The sequence below is a fragment of the Lissotriton helveticus genome, chromosome 12 (genome assembly GCF_964261635.1).
Source record: "Lissotriton helveticus chromosome 12, aLisHel1.1, whole genome shotgun sequence".
Taxonomy (NCBI): Eukaryota; Metazoa; Chordata; class Amphibia; order Caudata; family Salamandridae; genus Lissotriton; species Lissotriton helveticus.
This window is the reverse complement of record NC_136073.1, coordinates 139,471,916-139,494,104: the sequence shown is the minus strand read 5'-3', so window position 1 is coordinate 139,494,104 and position 22,189 is coordinate 139,471,916.

Here is a 22,189-nt window from a genome sequence, read left to right as displayed (position 1 = left end):
CATCTATGGGACAGCAGGTGCAGATTGGACACCCCAGGACAGGACAGGAAAACCAGATTAGGATCAGGACAGGACCACCAGGACACGACCAGCACCCGCAGTTCGGAAGCAACGCCTGCGCTCCACCCTCTCTGCAGCTATCAGTCAGAACCCCGATTGGGTTAGCGAACTCCCCAGCAAAGTGCTCCGCCAGCACTTAAGGTTTAGTAAAACCTTTTAAAGTCTAAGGTCAAATTCGGACAGAGTGCTCCGCAGCGCTCTGTATTCAGTCACCTATTGAGTGCATTGGGTCAGTGACAGGTCAGCTATTCAGACAAGTCGGACAATTTCCCTAGCTGAGCCTAGGCAAGATATACTGTTTTCAGGTCAGTGTACCACCCCCCAATGTTGCAAAGTGTCAGAATCCCAAATTTCGATTGGTCCCCAAGTAGGATAGGTCAACACACCAATCAGAACAGACTTCTGTAAGCCTAAATTTACATTCTAGGGATCCGCCTAGCAAGATTGGGGTTCCCACGAAAAGTTTCACAGAATACAATAGAGAAATACAATTGTTACAAATGAAGAACAAATTCTGCTCCATCCTCCTAGGTCAGAGGTGGCTTTCGCAGGAGCATCTTGACTGTGGCTGCCAGCTGGCTGACTTCCACTGCTCAAGGACATTTCTCCCTGGCTGCGTGTTCATGCGCAGAAGGGACCTTCAAGATGGTTCTCGTTTCGTTCGGACCCCCCCAATAATCGTGGTACATGGAAAGTAAGCAAAAACAAATTAAAACATAGAAATAATTGAATATACTACATATCATGATTGTGTACTTATGGTTTATCACTATAAAAATATACTATGCGGTTATAGATTAGAGCAACACACAATAACACGAGAGCATCTGCACGAGCTTCACCACGTTAATACATAAGCAGCCATCTTGTGGCTATTACGCATGCGCACCCTTTCCCTCCAGAATTGCAACTATGTCACGTCACGTGAGTGTGACTAACGCACGCGCAAAAGCAAAATTCCAAAGCAGCGGCCATTTTTAGAAACGAGAGTTATTAGTTTTAGTAAGACACATAGGCAAGCATCACTAAGATACACACACATTCAAAAATAAAGGGAAATTAGTACAACATACAAATTTTGTTACCGGGTTATGACAGATTCGAGGTTCATGACTCGAGCAAGTTGCGTAATATGCAAATTCTTGCTCTATCAATATCAGTAAGACTTCTCATTAAAATAACAGCCAGCTCATTTAGGCAGTTAAACATTAAGTAACCCCGCCTGTCGCATCAGACTCTTTGACAGGCAAAGGGGTAATTGTATGAACCTGGAGGATCCTACAAGAAGCGACAATAGTTATGCATCTAAGTAACACATCAAACCTCTTATGGATGCTTTCCCTAGAAAGGAATAAAACTTATCAGCAAGTACTTATCAGTCTAACAAAGAACTTCAAAGAACACAGCCTTTAGTCATCCGTGACAAGCCTTTCCTCTTGTGAATACAGGTCGGCTGCGACCCAGATCAGATCATCAGAATGTTATGGGAGTCCACCTCTGCAAGAAAATTCAGTACTGTGCAGTGACTCTCCCTCTCATTAACAGGCTTGTAAATACAGTACACGATGAACCTTTCAGGCTTGTGAATATGATACACGAGGAATAATTCAGGCTTGTAAATATGGTGCACGATGAGTAATTCAGGCTTGTAAATAGGCAGGCAAAATGATAAAATGAGGCACATTCAAAAAGGGGGCCAACAAGACCCAGTCACAGTTAACCCCAGGGGAGGGGCGACCTCGGGGCACACTCGGCCTACCGCCTTCCTCCCCAGGGGGGTTACCTCTCTTGTTCGGCCCTCCGGGGCCCTTGCGGAGACGCTGGTTCTGGCAGAGGGGAGGGGTGTTCGTCCCTCCCAGGGCCTCCCTCGGCCCGACACGGGGTAGGGGCGGCCTCAGGGCACCCACGCCGGGGCCGTGGCAAGGCCGATATGCGGCGCTAAAGGGAGGGGGCACTCAGGCTCCACGGCCCCCTCTGCGTTATTGACGGGCCTTCTCAGGGCCCACCAGCAAGGCTCCGGGCCAGGGCCGCTGCAGATTGTGGCCGGGGCGGCTCCAGCCAACCGCGTGGCCCGCCTCGAGGGCGCGTCTGCCTGGACCAATGGCAGCACGGCGCCCGGGGGCGGGGCGGAGGAGCTCCCCGGTCACGTGATCGGGGACAGCTTAGCTTCGGGCCTACCGCGGCCCAGCTCGATGAAGAATGGCGGCCCTCTCCTCACATACGGGAGCCGCCGAGGGGGGTAATTGACGCTGGCGCGGGTCGCCACACACCGACCGGGCAGCCTCACCTCAGGGGCGTCGTTGGGGCGGCGCGAATGCCGCGATGGTCGCCGGACCTCGTCAGGCGCCTCAGATGGCTTCACACAGCTCTGGGCTGCGGCGGTGAGTGGGGATCTGAATAGCGCCTCGTGGAGACGGTGTCGGGCACCGCAGCGCTACTCATGAGGGGGGTAAATCAGTCAGCTCAGGAGAGCGCTTGGGGGCAACTGTAGCAGAAGGAGTTCTGAGGTGAAAAGCGCCTCAGAGCCACAGCGCTTGGCAGGAGGGCAGATTACAGCGCTCTGCAAGTTAGTCAGCCAGGACTGCAGGCAGGATGGGGGCAAATTATAGCGCTTGCCACACAGTTCAGTCAAGGGGAGACAGGTGGGCCCAGCTGGAGGCAGGGGATGCGCAGGGCAGCTCAGTCCAGTACCTGGTCCCAGGAAATAGGTTTCTTGGCGCTTGGATGGTTCTGCGCCCTTAGTTGCTTGTTTCTTGAGGTTGAAGAGGGGGGGGGTGATGAGTTGCGGGCTTGAAGAATTTCTCCTCAGTCACTGCAGATGGGCCCAGGGGTTCCCTACCACTGGGCCAGATCAGGGGGCTAGCTTTTGGACACCTCACCCAGCTTAAGAGGCAGCACCTAGATCCTGTCACTCCCAGTATCATAGGTTCCTCACTAGGCCCTCCCGCCTAAAACTCCTGCGTGGGTTCCCCAGGTCAGTGATGCCCCAACTGACTAGAAAAAGTACCCTCCCTTGCTTATATATGCCCCGGTCAGGTGACCACTCTCTAAGGCGGGAAAAGTCAGGTCCGCCTTCCTTCTGGAAGGTTCCAGGAGCTTCCCCACTCTAACTATGGACAGGGACTGGGTGGCTGGTGTTGCAACAATGTATGGGGACCCAGCCTGCTCCTGGCAACTAGGGTGCTACACTAAAAAGACCACGCTGCAGTAGCAGGGGCCAGTGGCAGCCATGTTGAAAGTAGAGAGCACCTGCACCCTAACACAGGTTGGCTATGAAAAGGTGCCCGAAGACCTAAGGGCCAACAAAAAGAAGGTGGGAAAAATGAGGCAAGGGCAAAAAATCACGGGGAAAGACCACCCTAAGGCTGACAGGTCTAACAACGAGTAACTGAGCGAAAGGTTCTGTACTGTTTCCATGATCCCTGAGGGGACAGGGTTGTGACGTTCAGTGGTTGCCAGAAACCATTCGCTCCCTGTTAGGTTAGGGGAGCTTATTGAAGTGGCACTGTGAGCTAGCTGGTCTATAGGCCAACATATCCTGCAGGGGTGTCTGAAATCAGTCTTGGCACTGAGCACTTAGTTTATGTTGGCCAAGCAATGCGCAGGTCGTACGGATCAGTAGGAACTGCGCAACGCCGTGTTTGTTTTCCCACTAAGCCCTATTTTTGCTGGCTATAGACCTCTGAGCACATTACGCTTGATAACCATTGGTAAAGTGCTTGTGATGTTTCTCTTAACATGGTAAAATTGATATAGACTAATTGTATCATTAACTTGCCTATAAATCCCTGGTATATGTTACAGAGTGTACCCCAGGCCTGTAAGTTAAATGTCACAGTGGGCTGCAGCATGCATTGTGCTACCCACTGCAGTGACAAAGCAAATGTGACTGCAGCCTGTCATGTGTAGCTCAAATGTTCAGGTTTAAAATGCAAAATCAACCAGTCAAAATAACCCTTTTTTGACAGGCCTCAACCCTCATTTTAAATACTAATAAGTCACTACTAAAAACGCCTTACTGCCCATGGCGCAGGGTGCGTGCTATTTAAAAGTAGAGCATGCAAAAGTGTAATGTTAAACATGTCCTCCTTACAGTGAAAAAGTCCTGAAAGCTATTTTCACTGTAGCAGGGTTAGCTGTTCTGTAGGAAATCAGTGGGAAACAATCTTAAGTTCACTAAATGTTATCTCTGGCTAAGGAACAACATAAAAAATCATTTAAAAGATATTTATTACAAGCTCAATTCGCCGGTGAAATTGGTTAGTAATAAACATTTTGGAAAGATAACTTTAAGAAAAGTTACCTTTGCTCTGCCTGAAGTCCCTGGAAGCTGAATCAGCAATCTGCTCATCCTCTTTTGCCTGCCAGTAATTAACATTTGAATTGGTGTGACTGGGGTGTGAATGTGCTCCCAGTTGAAAATAATAGGCTGACCTGATTTGGCAGAGATAATACCCCTGAACCATACAAAATATGCAGGGTAGGGTTGAGGGGATCCATTTTCACCTTAAAGTATTAAATCCTGCTTAAATGCCACATCCTGTTTTACAGGTCTGTTGCAGTTTTTCATATGAAACTGAGGGCACACTTCAAACAGGACCTTCCCTGTCACAGGCAAATGCTAGCTGACATTTGGGCAGGCCCCCTTCTTTGATCAGTGGGCCTCTTTTAAACATTACTGTGTCAAAGCCTGCTTGGCTTGCCTGCTGTGTTTACATATAATATTTGGAGAGTAATTCAAAGGAGGAAGAGGAGATGTCAAAATCATTTGTGTATATTTACTGTCTGGTTGCTGAGAACTCAGCTTTGTTCTAATTAACTTCTGTCTCTGAGGTTATTGTGGGTACTGGGACTGTGTCAAACTGGATATTAGTGTTTGATGTGGGAGACATTTTTTAGGATTACCATAGCACACCCCTTAATACCACCAAGACCCAGGAGCACATGTTTATTGTAGTCGAATACTTTGGCCATCTTGAAAATGCTCAAAGTTAATAGGGCTAGAGGTCATTTCCACCAACTAGCTCATGCAGCATAAAGGTGGCATCTCCATGTAGCAACTTCAGATCTCATCCTGGACTTTAGGGAGATCAGAAGAAAGACTAAAATTGCTGTCTGCAACCTATGAATTGCAGTGGATGACTGGACCTACTCGTAGCACCCAGGACAAAAAAAGAAGTGGACTTTAAAGATTATAAGGTTGAGCTCCTATTCAAGCTTCAGGGATTCACCAATGGCCAAGACATCTTTCCTACAACTGCTCCGCTGAACAGTGGCACCTGAACTGAATTCTCCTGCTGGCCTCTGCCTGCCACCCTATGATTCTCTAAGTACCTCTCCTGAGTTCCTGGGGGGCTTTAGAAGTGTACTGCGGTGGTGGATTGTGACTTAAAGGACTAAAGTCAGAAGGTAAAATATTTGACCTGGTGAACTTGGGTTGTGTATCCTACCTGTGCTCCATCGTGGTCAGAGTCAAATCGCACCTAGGTCCTGTTCTACTACGAACATTGACTATCATTGGCACTTTGTGCTTCTTGCCATTGTTACTACTTAAGACATAAAAATTATTATCCTGTTTCCCATTATTGGATTTTGTCATTTGGTGCCATTTGTTTATGACATTTTACTCTAGTTTTCGAACTTGCTTTAGGAGTTTTATTTTTTTGCATTTTCCTTTTCTATTTCAGTGCTGCTTAAATAATTTGCACACTGCCTCTAAGTTAAGCCGATTGCCACTGCACTGGCTGCAGTTCCACGTATAAAGAGGGCACGCCTGGGAGGGCGGTCCTTTAGATTTCTGGCCCCTCAGTTGTGGAATTCCCTACCCTTGTCCCTATGGTCTACATCCAATCTGCTGGCCTTTAGGAAGGGTCTCAAGACTTGGTTATTCTCTGATTAGAGCTCTATTATCTACATCCTATGTTTTAGCTTTTCTGTTGTTATGTTTTTTCAGTCTCTTTTCTGGGTCTGGAGCACAAAAGCGCCGGGACACTCCTTTGGAGTAGCCGTTGCGCTATACAAGACCCATAAATAACATATAACATAACATAGCTACCTGGGGGTTGAGCTCAGGTTTATTTAGGGACTTTAGTGGTTCACCCTAACAAGGATTATGATCATTACTAAAACACCAATTTCTTAAAGCTTGATACCCCTAAATTAGAAATGAGCATAGTGGAAAGACACTGGAGGGTTTCATAATTCTCAAAACTCAAACATCTTTATCATCAAGTATTGACTAAACATTCTGGGATACAGTTAACAGTCCCTTTTTTAGGATTGAAGATGCCCCAGTTTTAACTTCCCAAGTCAGTGAGGAAAGTTAGGTCTCTCACTTCTCTAGCATTTTTGACCCGGCGGGTGTGGTTACCTTGTCCACTCTGGATGACATTCATTGGCCAATTGCCCCCCTCCACATTACAGCCCTAGAGGTAGAGCATGCTATCAGGTGTAGTAAGGGAGGGAAAGCCCCGGGCCCAGACGGGGTGCCAATTGATCTATATAAGGCCGACCTGTTACTCTGGGGCCCTCTCCTGACCAAAGTTTTTAACGCGGCAGTAATGGAAAGTGCACCACCTACCTGGGGGGAGTCTGTAATCATCCCTATATTTAAAAGGGGAAATAGGTCCGATGCTAAAAACTATCAACCTATTTCCCTTTTAGACTCATCCCTGAAAACCATGAGTATGGTGCTACTGTTTAGGCTAGAAGAGTGGGCCGAGGACAATGGAATCCTTGCGCAGTCACAATTTGGGTTCCGGTAGGGACTTGGGACCTTCGAACAGTGCATTAACTCGGACCTCATAATAGGGAAATACACGCGCGCTAAGCAGGGTTCGCTTTTCCTCTGCTTTGCAGATTTAAGTAGCGCGTTTGATTTAGTCGATTATTCCCTATTATGGACAACGTTACTAGAACAAGGTGGCCCTGCGGCGATTATTTATTTTTTGGCCAGACTTTACACTAAATTATCTGCCCATATACGGTATGGTCAAGCAGGAGAATGTACTGATAAAATCAAGGTCAATCTAGGCATAAGGCAAGGCTGTGTCCTTGCGCCCCTCCTTTTCTCCCTTTTTATTAATGGGCAAGTTATCCCTGTGCTGCGCAGTCGATGCGGTGCTTTTATCGAGAACTCCCCTTGGCTTGTAGAGATTAATGGATAGGTTTTCAGGTTTTATTAGGGGAAGGAATCTGAAGATTAACAATACTAAAACATTTATCATGTCATGTGGCCAAAAAATGAGGAAGTTGAGACCCTTTTATATTGAGGACCAAAAAATACAATTGTAGAAACATTTTGCTATTTAGGTATAACTCTTAGCAGTAGCGGTTTGTGGTTGCAGGAGATAACTAATGTTAGAGCCAAGGTGGCCAAAAGTGCCTTTGGAGTTTTTAAATTTGTTAATAAGTTGGGGGACCGCCGCATCCATGACATGCTATCTATATATCATCAAAGATGCGTCTCAATTGCACTTTATGGATTTGGTGTCTGGGGGCATTGCCGCCATGGGAATTTGCAAGTTGAAGAAAATTGTTTTTTAAAAAAACTTCTTTGCTTACCTAAGTCAGCCTCTACTGAGATAGTACACCATAAGTGGGGTTGGAATATCTGACAGATTTAATTGGGCTAAGATGCCTGATGGTATGGAGAGCGATATGGTTGAAGGAAGAAACCGGTTTTACTAGAAGTATCATCAGTGACTGCCTTCGCCTGGATGAAAGCTCATTGATCCCATGGATTAACTATGTGGTAACAACCTTTAGGGATATGTTTAACGTGAATATTATGGCTAACCCAGAAAGCGTAATCAATATCCCCAAGAAAGAGATCAAGTATATTTATCTGGGGAAGAAAGCCCAAGCACGTAGAGATGTCAACATGTAGTCAACAATCCCCCAGTATTATTACTCTAATGTGGTCACTACCGGCTATCAAAAATATCTAACGGTTGTTACTAGACCATCCCATCGGTTTGTTCTCACTAGGCAAAGACTAGGAATCGTACACTATTTGGTGGTGTTCCCCTGTATAAAAAATACCCTTCTGCTCCATGCCACTGTGATGGCGTCACGAAACAGAGCACTATGCACTTTTTATTTACTTGTGATTTGTACCTGCATTACCGCATCACTTATCTTAAACCACTGTTTAAAAAACATGCAGTAACAACTATAAAATCTGCAATGAGTTTGTTGTTCTCTTTAGAAGATTCAGATATATGTTTTTTTACGGCCACTTATATTCTGAAATCAATGGCCGCAAGGAAAAGCATGGTTTTTTAACATACATTGTTTGTTTGCTGCTACATGGTTTATTACTGTTTTTCTTTAACGCCTGCTTTTAAACTTGTCTTTCCTTCCTTTGATAATTGTTCCAGAACATAATTTTATGGATTGTAAACGTTAAAAATTTCTATGTGCTTTTATGATGATTTTTTATTCTAATAAAGCTTTTGGAACTTGAACTTGAACTTGACTAAACATAAGGCTTGTATTAAGGCAACAAAAACTGAATATTATCCTTTAAGTATCAGTAAGTCTTCCAATGTTTCCTGGTAGCTTTTTTCAGTTAAAATGATCTTTCTGTACCTTTATCTAATATCCCTCCTGCTGAGTCCCCTCAGCTTATGTGTGACAGGTTAGCAGATCATTTTATGTTAAAATCTTCAAACTTAGAAAAAAACATGAAAATTAAATTTGGACTCTGACTTCTTTTTCAAAGACCTGTACGATAGTTCCACATCACAATGATACGTTTGTCTTTAGTCCAGTTTCCGAAGTCAAGGTTATTTCTACTTCTGTTCCGCCAAAGACTCTGGATCAACCAGAGACATTTTTCCTGCTAGAATAATGCAATAATGTGCTCGTTTTCCAGCTCTTGTTTTTCTTTTGCTGTTTTTTGTTTGTAATGAGATCCTTTGAGGTTTTTTGATGCCTGGAAATTTATAGCTGTAAAATCTCAAATGAAGAAACACTTGTTGCCTCCAAATGATGTTATCAACTATCACCCTGTCTCTATTCTTATCTTTCTGGCTAAAACAATAAAAAGATCAGCTTAGCTCCAAACCAAGCTTTTGCTAAGGAAAGTAGTCTGTTATGTCCTCTTCAAGCTGATTTCGGGTGTGGCTTGATCATGGGGCTAGTGGACACATCTGTCATTGATGATATGCGTTTGATGGTTGCTCAGGGAGATCTCGAGCATTAATGTTGCTTGACCTCTCTTCAGCAATCAGCATCACCGACCATAGAATATTTCTGTGAAGGGCTCATATTTTTAGTTTTCATGACAAGGCAATCAAGTGGCTAAATTTCTTTCTGTTTGGCTGCAAACAGATGGTCATTTTTCACTCCATCGTCTCCGTTCCTAATTTGGTAAATTGGGTTGTGCGTCAGGGATTAATATTATCACCCCTGCTTTTCATTCTTTACATAACCCCACTCTCCTAGACACCCGATGATAAGGCTATATATTTTCATAGTACTTTGATGACACACAAGTATCATTTACAGTTCATTCTAATTCTGGAGATCTCAACACTGTTGCTGATAATATTAATTCATTAGGCACTAGCTATGAACCTAAACCCTGATAAAACAGAGGGGATGATCACTAAAAGTCTTACTGAGAAATGGCAAACGTCCTACTGGCAGATCTTCATGAGCAGGCCATTATCACTTATTTAGGAATGGCTTCACTCTACTAATTTTTAGGTTGAAGCCTACAAGACAGTGCAGCTGTCTGGTTGCAAAAGACTTCTTGTGGACATTTTGAAAGCTTCCCTGGGAATGAATTCCACCATTGCTTACCAGTAGCTTTGTGTTTCGTAACTCATAGTTGCTTGATTTTTTTGGGGGGGCTGTCCATTATGTCTTTGGTCCTCCTGATAGAGCATAACCTGTTTACTTGTCGCCTTGTATTCTTCCACGTGTGCTTGCCTTCTGTATACAGGCCATTAAATTGTGTTCTTATCTTGTCTTATCTTGATTTTTACTTTTTCTCTTTGACTTAAAAGTGAGAGGATTTGTATAACAATCTTGGTGGTTACTGGGGATGGAAAAGGAAAGGCGTTCTTCTAGTACACAACATAAGTTAAACATCTGTAAATGAACAGTGCAACTATTTCTGAATATATCATACTTAGAAAAGCATCAATTAGTCACTTTTTTTATAATTCTGAAGTGTGGTGGAATCAAATATTTAATACTTTAAAAAAATGATTCACTAGGTGGTACCATTTCCACACATTACTATTTATATGTTGTATAGTTTTCTTTCAGTAAAACTGAATGTTTGTGCAAAGTAATGGTTATTTCAATTCAAAATGTGTTAGCTGTAATGGCAGTGCACTACAACATTATGCATATCCCACTCTATGCCACTCCACTCTATGACAATTTACTCCACTCTATGCCACTCCATGCCACTCCATTCTACAGCACTCTATTCCACCCTGCACCACTCTACTCTATGCTACTCTATGCCACTCCACTCTATGATGCTCTATGCTGCTCTATGACACTCTAGGCCACTCCACTCTCTGCCACTTCACTCTACTCCACTCTATTCCACTCCACTCTATTCCACTCAACTCTATGACACTGCACTCCAATTTATTTCACTACACTCTACACCACTCCACTCTGTGCCACTCTACTCAATGCCGCTCAACTCTATACCATTCAACTCTATGCCATTTCACTCTACACCACTCCACTCTATGACACTCTACTCTACAACACTCCACTCTGACACTCCACTCTGCACCACTCCACTCCATCCCATTAAGAAACAGTCCACTAAACAATACTTCAGTCTATGAACCTCAACTCCACGACACTCCATTATATGACACTGTACTACATTCCACTCTACAAGACTCTACGCCATGGAACTCTATGACCCTCTTCACCACTTCACTCTAGGCCACTATACTATTCTCTACGCCACTCCAGTCCACACCACTCCACTCTACACCACTCCACTCCAGTTTATACCACTCCAGTGCATGCCACTACACTCTAAGCCAATCGAGACTATGCCACTCCACTATATGCAACTCCACAACACTCCACTCTATGACGCTCCACTTTATGACACTCCATTCTATGCAACTCTACAACCCTCCACACTATGGCACTCTACTTCATGACACTCTGCAAAACATGAGTCTACAAAACTCTACGCCACTCCACTCTATGCCACTTTACTCCACTTCACTGCACTCCTCGCCACCCCACACCACTCTGATCTATGACCTTTTTCTAAACTCTACTCTATGCCACTTTACTCCACTCAATGCCCCTCCATTCAATACCCTTCCACTCTACACCCCTACACTCTCTGTCCCTCTATTCTACACCCTCCACTCTATTACTCAACACTCGATGACACTCCACACTACCACACTGTTCTCTACGAAACTCTATGACACTATTCTACTCTTACACTCTACTCCACTCTATACCCCTCCATTATACTTCCCACCACTATAAGCCACTTTATACCACTCCACACTACTCCACTCTACCCACTCTACACCACTCTACACCACTCCATTCTAAACCACTCTACACCACTTCACTCCACTCTACACCACTCCACTCTGCACCACACTCTATGACACTCTATTCTACCCTACTTTACTCTATGCCACTCCACTCTATGCCACTTTACTCCACTCAATGCTCCTTCATTCCCCTTCACCCCTCTACTCTATGCCCCTCCACTCTACAAATCAACACTCTATGACCCTTCCCTCTATGCCACTCTACTCTATGACACTTGATTCCACTCTGACATTCTACTCCACTCTATGCCCCACCACTCTATGCCCCTCACTCTATGCCATTCTACTCCATTCTTCATCCCTCCATTCTTCACCCCTCTACTCTATGCCACGCTACACCACTCCACTCTACACTGCTCCACTCCACTCTACACCACGTCAATTTACACCACACTCCACAACACTCTCTTCTACTCCACTCTACGCCCCTCCACCCTATGCCCCTCTACTCTGTACCCCTCCACTCAATGAATCGACATTCTATTACCCATCACTCTACAACACTCTACTCTTCTACATTCTTCAAAACTCTACGACACTCTATTCCACTCTGACACTCAACTCCCCTCCACTCTATGCCATTCTACTCAGTTCTGCACCCCTCCATTCTTTGCCCCTCCACTCTACTCTACTCTACACCACCCCATTTCACTCTACAGCCCTCCACTCTACACCACTATACACCATTTTACTCTACTATACACCACTCCACTTTACACCACACTCCACGACACTCTAATCTACTCCACTCTATAACACTCACTGCCATTCAAACTCTATTCCACTCTACACCCCTCTACACCACGCTATACCACTAAATTTTAGCCATGGTGACCATCCGCCACACTGTTGTACAACATGGCTAAAACACATTGGCAAAGCTAATAGTTCTTGCATAGGAGGCTCATATTGACTTTGCCAGTACTTGCTGCTACCCGACTGTACCCAAAGAGCTAATCAAAAGACTACAGCTGGTCCAAAATGTGGCTGCTTGTATTGTGACCAAGACTTCTCCTAGGCAGCATATCACTCCTATTCTGAAAAAGCTTCTTTGGTTGCTGGTACTCAAGGAATTCCGTTGAAATATTTTGTCATTGCCCACAATGTCATTTAAAATGCTATTCCATCTTTTTTAGCCAGGACATTTACCATCTAATCTGCCTTGTGTTAATTGCTTTCATATGATAAAAAAGCTGCTAGTTGTCCAAAACATGTGGCTCACACCCTTTTGGGGAAGAACTTTCTCCTTTACAGCAGCCAATGAATGGAATGTATCACTAGTCAAAAACCATGCTAAAAGAATGTGCTTAAAACCTTACTATGTAAGACAACACATAAAATGCAGTAATGTTTCAGTAATATAACTGATATAAGGGTTGAGTTTAGCACCAATAAGCGTTGCTGTTTGTGCACTTTAAAAATACCTTAAACAAAAACATACAGACCCTCATTACAATGTTAGTCAGAAAGCATTCTGCCCGACTACTTGTCGGAATTGTTTTTGACCGACTCGGGCTTGGGGGGTCCGACCAACCAATTACAATGATTCTGAACACTATTCGGTCGGACTCTCATTGACTTCAATAGGAGCCTGTTGTGAGAAGGTAGCCTGGCATATGATGTCCACTAGTTCTAGTGGGCACCTTGCACCAGTCTAATCGAAACCTTATTGAAGGTGGTGGTAAAGTCAACCTTATAGAAAGCTATCCTAGTGGTACCCTGGACCAGCAGTCAATAGGCTGAGACTTCAGAGAGCATGTGAAGCTAGTTGTTTTACCAATTATAATCCCTTGAATACCAAATGAAAGGACACCACACAAGGTATATATCAAATATATATGTATTTAGTCTAAACACAACCCCTCCGCACTCTTTATGAAGTCAGAGGTAAAAGCACAATACAACTTACTCAATTAGCATACGATAAGTTGTACAATATACAGTAATGCCCTAGGGGCCTCACAAACCATATACTAAAATAGTGGTATAAGAACCACGTCTGGGATAGAAAGTAGGCCTAGGGAATCGCTGGGGCTACTCTAAACAACCAAAGGTTAGGAAGTAGGAGGCCCACGGGAGACGCGTGCAGTGTCTAAACATAGTCACAAGTTACCATTGACATTCTATGGGAAACAAAGAAGTTTCAAAGTTACTGTTTAAGGGCACTTCCGGATGGACTACGACAAAACCCCTTTAAACTAGGACACTTTGAGAGTAAAGACCCACGGGAGCACTGGAGTACTCGTGTTACCTCACCAAGGGAATCCGGGGCACAGGTGCCTTTTGGTGTTGGGTTTCGTCGTCGTTTTCTATGGAGATCTGCAAAGAAGTGCTGCAAGCGACCAGAGGAAAAGTGTCCGGGTGGATCCAAGGGTGGATCAAAGATCTGAAGAACCTGAAAGCAGAGGGGACACAGTCTGGGTCACTAGCCAGTGACCAGGAAGGTACCAGGAAGGAACCAGGCGATGTCGGGTGCTTTAAGGTGAAGAAGGTGAATTTGTCTCTTCAGCCACGAGGTCCAGGAGGCATCGACGATGACTAGGTGCTGGATTCAAGCTATTCCACTAAGGATCTAGTTGACTGCAGTGCCAGTATCCAGATTGGACCCAACAAGCCTTGGCAAACACAACCCAGGCAGCATGTCAAGTTGGCTCTGTTGCGGACCAGCAAGGTCTGCGGTGCTTCTCCTTTGGAAGGAAGCTGGAGCAAGTCTAGCGCAACCAGGAAAGCAAGGTTGTTTTAAAGACAAGTCTTCAGGGAGCTCACTAGTTAATGGGCAAGGAACCAGAAAGACGCATCAAGCACGAATGCAAAAGTGGAGCCCATGGGACACTCAAGGAGTGTGGGGGCCTGTGCTTCGGAGCAAAGTGTGCTTAGGGCTGGGGCTTCTCATACCCCAATGCACAACTGCGAGGGTACCTTGGGAGTTGAGCAGTTAGCAAAATGCAGGATGTCCAGGGTGTATGGTCCCACGTCTCTTGTATCCGCCACAGGTCTCAGCTCTGCTGTGGATGTGGGTCGAAGTCAGTGAAGTTGGAAAGTCCAGTTCCTATGTCACAGATTCTTCAGAATCTGGCAGGAGCATTGAAAATGCAGACTGGCAAAGTTGCTGATGGTGCCTGTTTGCACAGGGTGGTCACTCCTTGACCACAAGGGAGATGTCTTCCATCTTCCAGTTGAAATGGAATGTCGAAGGTTCAGGATATGTCTTGTGAAGATTCATCCAGGGTAATCGGAAGTCCTGGGAACACAGCTCCTATACTTATACTAAGTTAAGGGGTGGGATTACCTGGGAGGTCCCTTCTATGGGTGGACCTGAGAAGGGGGTGGTTACACCCCTTTCCCTTTTACCAGTATCGCAGCAGAGCGGGGCTGGAGTGCCCCAGCAACTAGTTTGAACCAGTCTATGCATGGAGCACCTTGTGTGTCCCAGGCAGTGTCTGGAAAAGCATTTCTGAATGCAGCCCTCCCTGCCCCAATACACTACATCCTGTCTGGGGAGGTGCCAGCACCTCCCTTGGTAGGAAACCTATTGTCCAGGCCTCCCCTGCCGGAGTTTCGTCCAGCGGCAGGAGGTCAGACTCATGTCTGTGGCTGCAGCATCCATTTTGTGATGCTGAGGCTCTGTTTAACTTTAACCGGGTTTACCAGTAACTACATGTCTTCTCCCTCTAGAATGGTGGAATGCTACCCCCACCACCAGGACTGGCGGGGGGGGTAGTATTCCAAAGTGTTTGACACCTTACACAACATGTTTCGATAAAGCCAAACGAAAGTTAGCATTAACCACGAGGATTATAATGCATTTAAGAATATATGGTAAGGCTATATCATAGAAGAGCTATAAGGAGATGGTTCTGAAAGCTGCAGAGGGGCTCAGCTCATGCTAGGACACCGTCTCACATAAAACCAAGCACTCTGCCTCCAGGATTGTCGAGGCCTACCATAGGAGTGGCTTATAGGTTACTCTGTGTCTATATATAAGGTAGATATAGGTATACTATATCTAAGTAAGGGGTGATTACACCACCTTACCCAGGTTGTGTGAACAGACCTGTGGTGTCAGTTTGGAGGGCCAGCCAGGGGTGGCATAATACATGATGCAGCCCCTGGTAGGCCTTGGATGCACCTATGCCCTGGGTACCTATGGTACACTATACAGGGACTCACAGAGAAGACTCAATACCCAATTTGGTATGTACCTAAAGTACATGGAGTCCATTTTACAGAGAAAACAGATAGGCTGGGGCCCTGATTAGCAGGGTCTCAACCCAACTAAGTCTAAAAACCAGCAAAACACAAGGACAAAAGTGGGGGCAACCATATAGTCAGATATCCATCTTCCTACACCTGTGTTATGACCAACAACACAGGCTCCCATTGAAAAATGGGGAGGATGGGTAAAACCTTGCACCATGTAGCGGGCACCCCATGGTGCCTGCCACACTGTGCATGGTTTTACAGGGGTACCCCCAAGGCCCCCAACCGGAGGCCTTCAGGTGAAGGGGGGCCTGCTACGGGCCCCTGAAGTCTATTTTCGACAGCCTATCCATGTTGGTCAAACCGAGTCGGAAAGGCTGTCCGAATCTGACATCATAATCGCTCGGTCGGAAACGCAGTCCGTAGAGCTGTACGATACGACTGCAACCAACTTGGACTCTCCGAATGCCGGTTGTAACCGAGTCGGAAAGACTGAAAGGTTACCTTGTATCATAATCGGTTGGACGGAAATCTTTCTGAGTCGTCGGAAACATGGGTTCTGGCACGGGTTAGGAAAAACCGAATGCCATTCGGAGCCTTCCTGACCGACATCATAATGAGGCCCACAGTTGTGTTCTTGGAAGGATGAGGTGGCATAGATAACAGGAATGATATAGATCCATTTGGTGACTATTTTATTCACAATATGTGATCAAGTATTTCTTTAGGGTAATAGGATGTTGCAAGCCACTGAGGAGTTTCTTGGCCATATAGAGGACCTTGGCCAAAATAATACATGGCAGAAAGGTACTTTATTTCATAAAATACATGGGCACACCATCTCCCTTTCCACAAACTGCTTGAATTCTTGTTGCGTTGTTCTTTCATATGAAAGAGATAAGATATTTGTAGACATGAAAAAAAAAAAGTTGCATCTGTGGTGCAAAATTAAATGCAAAAAACATAGATATTTGCTGAAAAAAGTCAGCTTTATAAACTGCTGTAGCTCACAATACGTAGAAACATGCAAATACATTTCTATAACTAACTAAAGCATATAAAAAATAAACATGTTACCATAAATAACTATTTTCTCTTTATCACTGTGCACTTTGGAAAACAGGCTAGAAGAAGTAAAAGCTTGTCTTAATTGTCCTTGTTAGAACCGGGGTCTCTAGTTGGCCAGGCTATGTACCCTAGTCCAAGTAGAGACCACCGCTTCCGACCTGGTAGCTTGGCGCAGAGCAGCAAAGGCGTAACTTCAGAGGCAATGTGTAAAGTATTTGTGCAACACACAATGACGATAACACAGTAAAAACACTCACAAAAGGAACACCACACCAGTTTTGTATAAGAATAAGAATTTCTTTATCTAAAAATTATGCGAGAACCAAAAGCAGGTAAATCCAGCTCCAGGCAAGATCAATAATAAAAAGGATTCCAGTTTCCAAGCAAGATCAATAATCAATAAGAATGAATCCAGTTCCCAGGCTTGATCAATAACAAAAAAGGATTCCAGTTTCCAAGCAAGATCAATAATCAATAAGAATGAATCCAGTTCCCAGGCCTGATCAAATCACCAAAAGCTCATGTGTGCCAAGGGCTCTTGCTGGTAATGTCTTTCTCACAGTGTCCTTGGATGGTAAAAGTACACTTGAGGTAGGTTCTTATGGTCAAAATTCACTGGGGGAAGGTTCTTAGGCCAAAGTTCCCTTGTAGCGTAATAAATGTGCCTCTCATAGAAATGATGCTCCCAGCGTAGGAAGTGCGGCTGCCCAGGCGCTGCTGGTAATGCTAAATAATGCCCAAGTGTCAATTACCAAGTTATTATGCCCCCGTAGGCCAGTCAGTGAAGGACGGTTCCCAGCCAAGCACAAAGCTCACACTCCAGGTACCCGGCCAACCCGCACCCCGCCCCTTCGCAGCAGCCTGGTTGCACCGAGGCGTTACCTGGGGTGGTGGTTGCGGACGCAGGTGCGAGGCTCCTCTCCCCCTGGGGCCTTGAGCTTAGCAGGCGCTGCACGGGTGGGGGTCACAGCCACACAGCGCTCCTTTAGCACAGCGCTTAACAGTGCCTCCAAGTCCTGGGCAACGACGGAGCCTCCTGCCACACAGCGCTTCACTTCTCAGCACTACACAGCGCGCTCCGGTCCCAGTGGCGGTGACCTCAGGGCCAGTTTCAGTGGGCTTGCGCCAGAAGCAGAGGCAATCACAGAGCCCTGGGAGGATCACGGGGCAAGCAGTGCTGAGGGCAGGCACAGCGTTGCAGGGCAAATCTTGAGAGTGTTGTTGCTGTTCCAAAGGGCAGTCTTTAAAACGCTGTGGTCCAAGGACAGGTAGTTTCCTTTAGCTTAAAAAGGGTGCAGTCCCAAAAAGGCAATCTTTAAAAGGTTGAAGACTCTTTAAAATGCTGTTCAAAGAAACGTAGTTCCTTTGGGATGTTGTGGAGACACTCTGGTGGTGATGTTGCAGTCTCCCATGCAGGGCAGGATCAGCAGACAGTAGGGCAGCTCAGCAGGTTGTGGGGCAGCAGTTCCTTAGAGCAGTCAGCCTCCTTCCCAGTGGCAATCCTCTTGCGCAGCAGTCCTCACTCCAGCAGGGATTCTTCCAGGATTAGCCTTACTGCAGTAGCAGTGACTTGTGACAGATATGCCAGCCTCACGAGGTTTTAGGGAAGAGCACCTGCACCTCAGCACTGTTTAGCAGTGGTGAGGCGCCCAGAGTCCTAAGCCCAACAAAATATAGGATAAAAACGGGAGGCAAAAAGGGCAAAAATGTAGGGGAGACCACCCTAAGGCTGAGAGGTCTAACACGTGTCCCCCCCAACTGAAAGTGGGGAGAACTACCCAACCTCCACGGAGTTCTCATCACTAAGGCGGAAAAACCGAGAGAGACCGTCAGCATTGGCGTGGTCTACTCCGGGTCTGTGTTCCACCCTGAAGTCCATCCCCTGTAGAGAAATGGACCACCTCAACAATTTGGGATTCTCGCCCCTCATTTGCATGGTCAGTCAGAATAAGGAAGTGGGAGCCAAACAAGTATGGCCTCAGCTTCTTCACAGCCCAGACCACCGCGAAGGCTTCTCTCTCTATCGCACTCCACCGCTGTTCTCGGGGGAGCAGCCTCTTGGAGATGAAGGCTACTGGTTGGTCCCTTCCCTCCTCGTTGAGTTGCGAAAGTACCGCCCCTATGCCATGCTCTGAGGTGTCCGTTTGGACAATGAACTCTTTGGAGAAGTCAGGGGCCCTGAGCACAGGAGCGGTGCACATGGCCTGCTTTAGAGAGTCAAAGGCTTTTTGGCAAGCCTCTGTCCAGATCACTTTCCTAGGGTATTTCTTCGAGGTTAGCTCAGTCAAGGGGGCCACAATGGTGCCATAGCCCTTGACAAATCTGCGGTAGTAACCCGTGAGGCCCAGGAATGCCCTGACCTCAGTCTGTGTTTTGGGAGGCTCCCAAGCCAGGATGATTTCTATCTTGGCCTGTAGGGGCTGCACCTTGCCCCCTCCTACCAAGTGTCCTAGGTAGACTACCGACCCCTGCCCTATCTGGCATTTGCTAGCTTTGATAGTCAGGCCTGCCTGCTGCAGAGCCTGAAGCACTTCCTGGAGGTGACCCAAATGGTCCTCCCAGCTGCTACTGAAGACAGCTATGTCGTCCAGGTAGGCAGCAGAGAAGGCCTCTAAACCGGAGAGGACCCGGTTCACCAGCCGCTGGAAGGTGGCAGGAGCATTTTTCAGTCCAAAGGGCATCACCCTAAACTGGTAGTGGCCCTCTGGGGTGGAAAAGGCGGACCTCTCTTTAGCTCCATCTGTTAGGGCGATCTGCCAGTACCCTGACGTGAGGTCAAAGGTACTCAGGTATCGGGCAGCCCCCAGCCTGTCAATGAGCTCATCCGCCCTCGGGATAGGATGAGCGTCAGTCTTGGTCACAGAGTTCAGTCCCCTGTAATCCACACAGAACCTAAGTTCTGGTGTGGTGCCCGGTGGGGCAGCTTTTGGTACCAGAACCACCGGACTGGACCAAGGGCTGTTGGAGGGCTCTATCACCCCCAACTCCAGCATCTTAGTGACCTCACTCTGGATGCTGGCCTTCACCTTATCCGACAACCTGTAAGACTTGGACTTGACAGGGGGGCTGTCTCCTGTGTCCACATAATGGATACACAGGTGGGTAATCCCAGGGATAAGAGAGAACACTGAGGCGAACTGCCCCAGGACCTGGCGACAGTCCCTCTGTTGCTCAGGAGTCAAGGAAGGTGAGAGGACCACTCCCTCCACCGATCCATCCTTCTCCTTGGAAGCAAAGAGGTCCGGGAGAGGTTCACTTTCCTCTTCCTCTGCCCCATCAGTTACCATCAGTAAGGTAAGCTCAGACCTCTCATGGTGGGGTTTGAGGCGGTTGGCGTGTAGCACCCTGTGGGGCTGCCTGGGGGTTTTAAGGTCCACTAGGTAAGTGGCCTTGGCCTTCTTCTCCAATATCTCATAAGGGCCTGTACAGCGATCCTGGAGGGCACTAAGCTCTCCAGGCTCCATGACCCACACCTTCTGTCCAGGTTTTAGCTCCAGAGGGTGAGAATTCTGGTCGTACCATTCCTTCATTACCGCCTGGCTGGCCTCTAAGTTGTCAGAAGCTTGTTTCCACAACTTAGCCATTTGGCTACGGAAGGCCAGCATGTAGCTCACTACATCCTGGGGAAGCCTCCTTGGAGTCTTCTCCCACCCATCCTTCACTAAACTGAGAGGCCCCCTAACAGGGTGACCGTACAAAAGCTCGAAGGGGCTGAAACCCACCCCCTTCTGCGGTACCTCCCTGTAGGAAAAAAGCAAACAGGGCAAGAGGATGTCCCACTTTTTCCTCAAGCCCTCAGGCAGACTCCTGATCATGCCCTTTAGGGTCTTGTAAAATCTCTCCACAAGACCATTGGTTTGTGGGTGGTAAGGGGTAGAGAATAAGTAACCCCACACTCCTTCCACATGGCTTGCATATAGGCAGACATAAAATTGGTACCCCTGTCGGACACCACCTCTTTGGGAAAACCCACTTTGGTAAAAATCCCCATCAGGGCCCGTGCCACTGCAGGTGCAGTGATGGTTCTCAGAGGAATAGCCTCTGGGTACCGGGTGGCGTGGTCCACCAGAACCAGGATAAACCTGTGACCAGAAGAAGTCGGTGGATCCATGGGCCCAACAATGTCGATGCCCACCCTCTCAAAGGGGGTGCTAACGACAGGCAGCGGTTCCAGGGGAGCCTTCAGCTTAGTCCCTGTTTTCCCACTAGCTTGGCAGGTCAGACAGGTCCTGCAGAATGTATCTGAGGAGATCCTCATCTGCGGCCAATAAAAATGTGGGACAAGCCTAGCAAAGGTCTTGTCTTGGCCCTAGTGTCCTGCCAATGGGATCTCATGAGCCAGTTCCAAAAGAAAGGCCCTGTAGCACTGGGGGACCACTAAGGCCCTTGATGACCCATGCACAGGAGCCTTGGGCTCACTGTAAAGGAGCCCATCCTCCCAGTAAATATGATACTTCGCGGATGCATTGCCTGCTGCTTGGGCTTCGGCCTGTCGCCTCATGCCCTCAAGGGTAGGACACTCCTTCTGTGCCCGGCAAAACTCCTCCCTGGTGGGCCCTCCTTGCACCTGCCACCCTGCAGGGGTAGGTAGGTCCCCCAAGGGAGCAACGTCCCCCTCCGTGGACTCCGGTGCAACCTCCTCAGGTGCCCCATCCATCTCACGGGGTGACTGCCCCGGGGCGGGCTTCCCACGCCCTCGGGCTCCTCCCTTCTTAGCAGCTGGCTGGGCCATTTTCCCAGGCTCCAGCCCTGGCTGACTCCCTTTCTGGGCAGCCATAGACCGTGTGGTAGCACAAATCCACTCCGGTAACCCCAGCATCTCCACATGCGCTTTGAGCTCTACCTCCTTCCAGGCAGTATGCTCTAGGTCATTCCCTAACAGACAGTCCACTGGCATGGCAGGGCTCACAACAACTCTTAAAAGGCCTGAAACCCCTCCCCACTCAAATGGAACCTGTGCTATGGGATAGTGACCCCACCTGTTGTCAGCCATCACAACTGGATGGACTGCATCGGGAATTATTTGCTCTGGGGACACCAGCTGACTCCTTACCATAGTCATGCTGGCACCTGTGTCCCTCAGGGCCTCCACCCCCCGACCATTGAGGGTGACCCACTGCCTATACTTGGTAGTATTTGAGGGCACATGGACCTTGGGAACCATCTCACTGTCTCCCAGAGACACTAGGACAAGCCCTGCCCCCTCACTCCCATCATCTAGGGACAGCTCCTCCCCAAGCGCTACACTAGCCACCCCGGGGTTTTTACCTCCAGTGGGCTGTGGTGCTCTC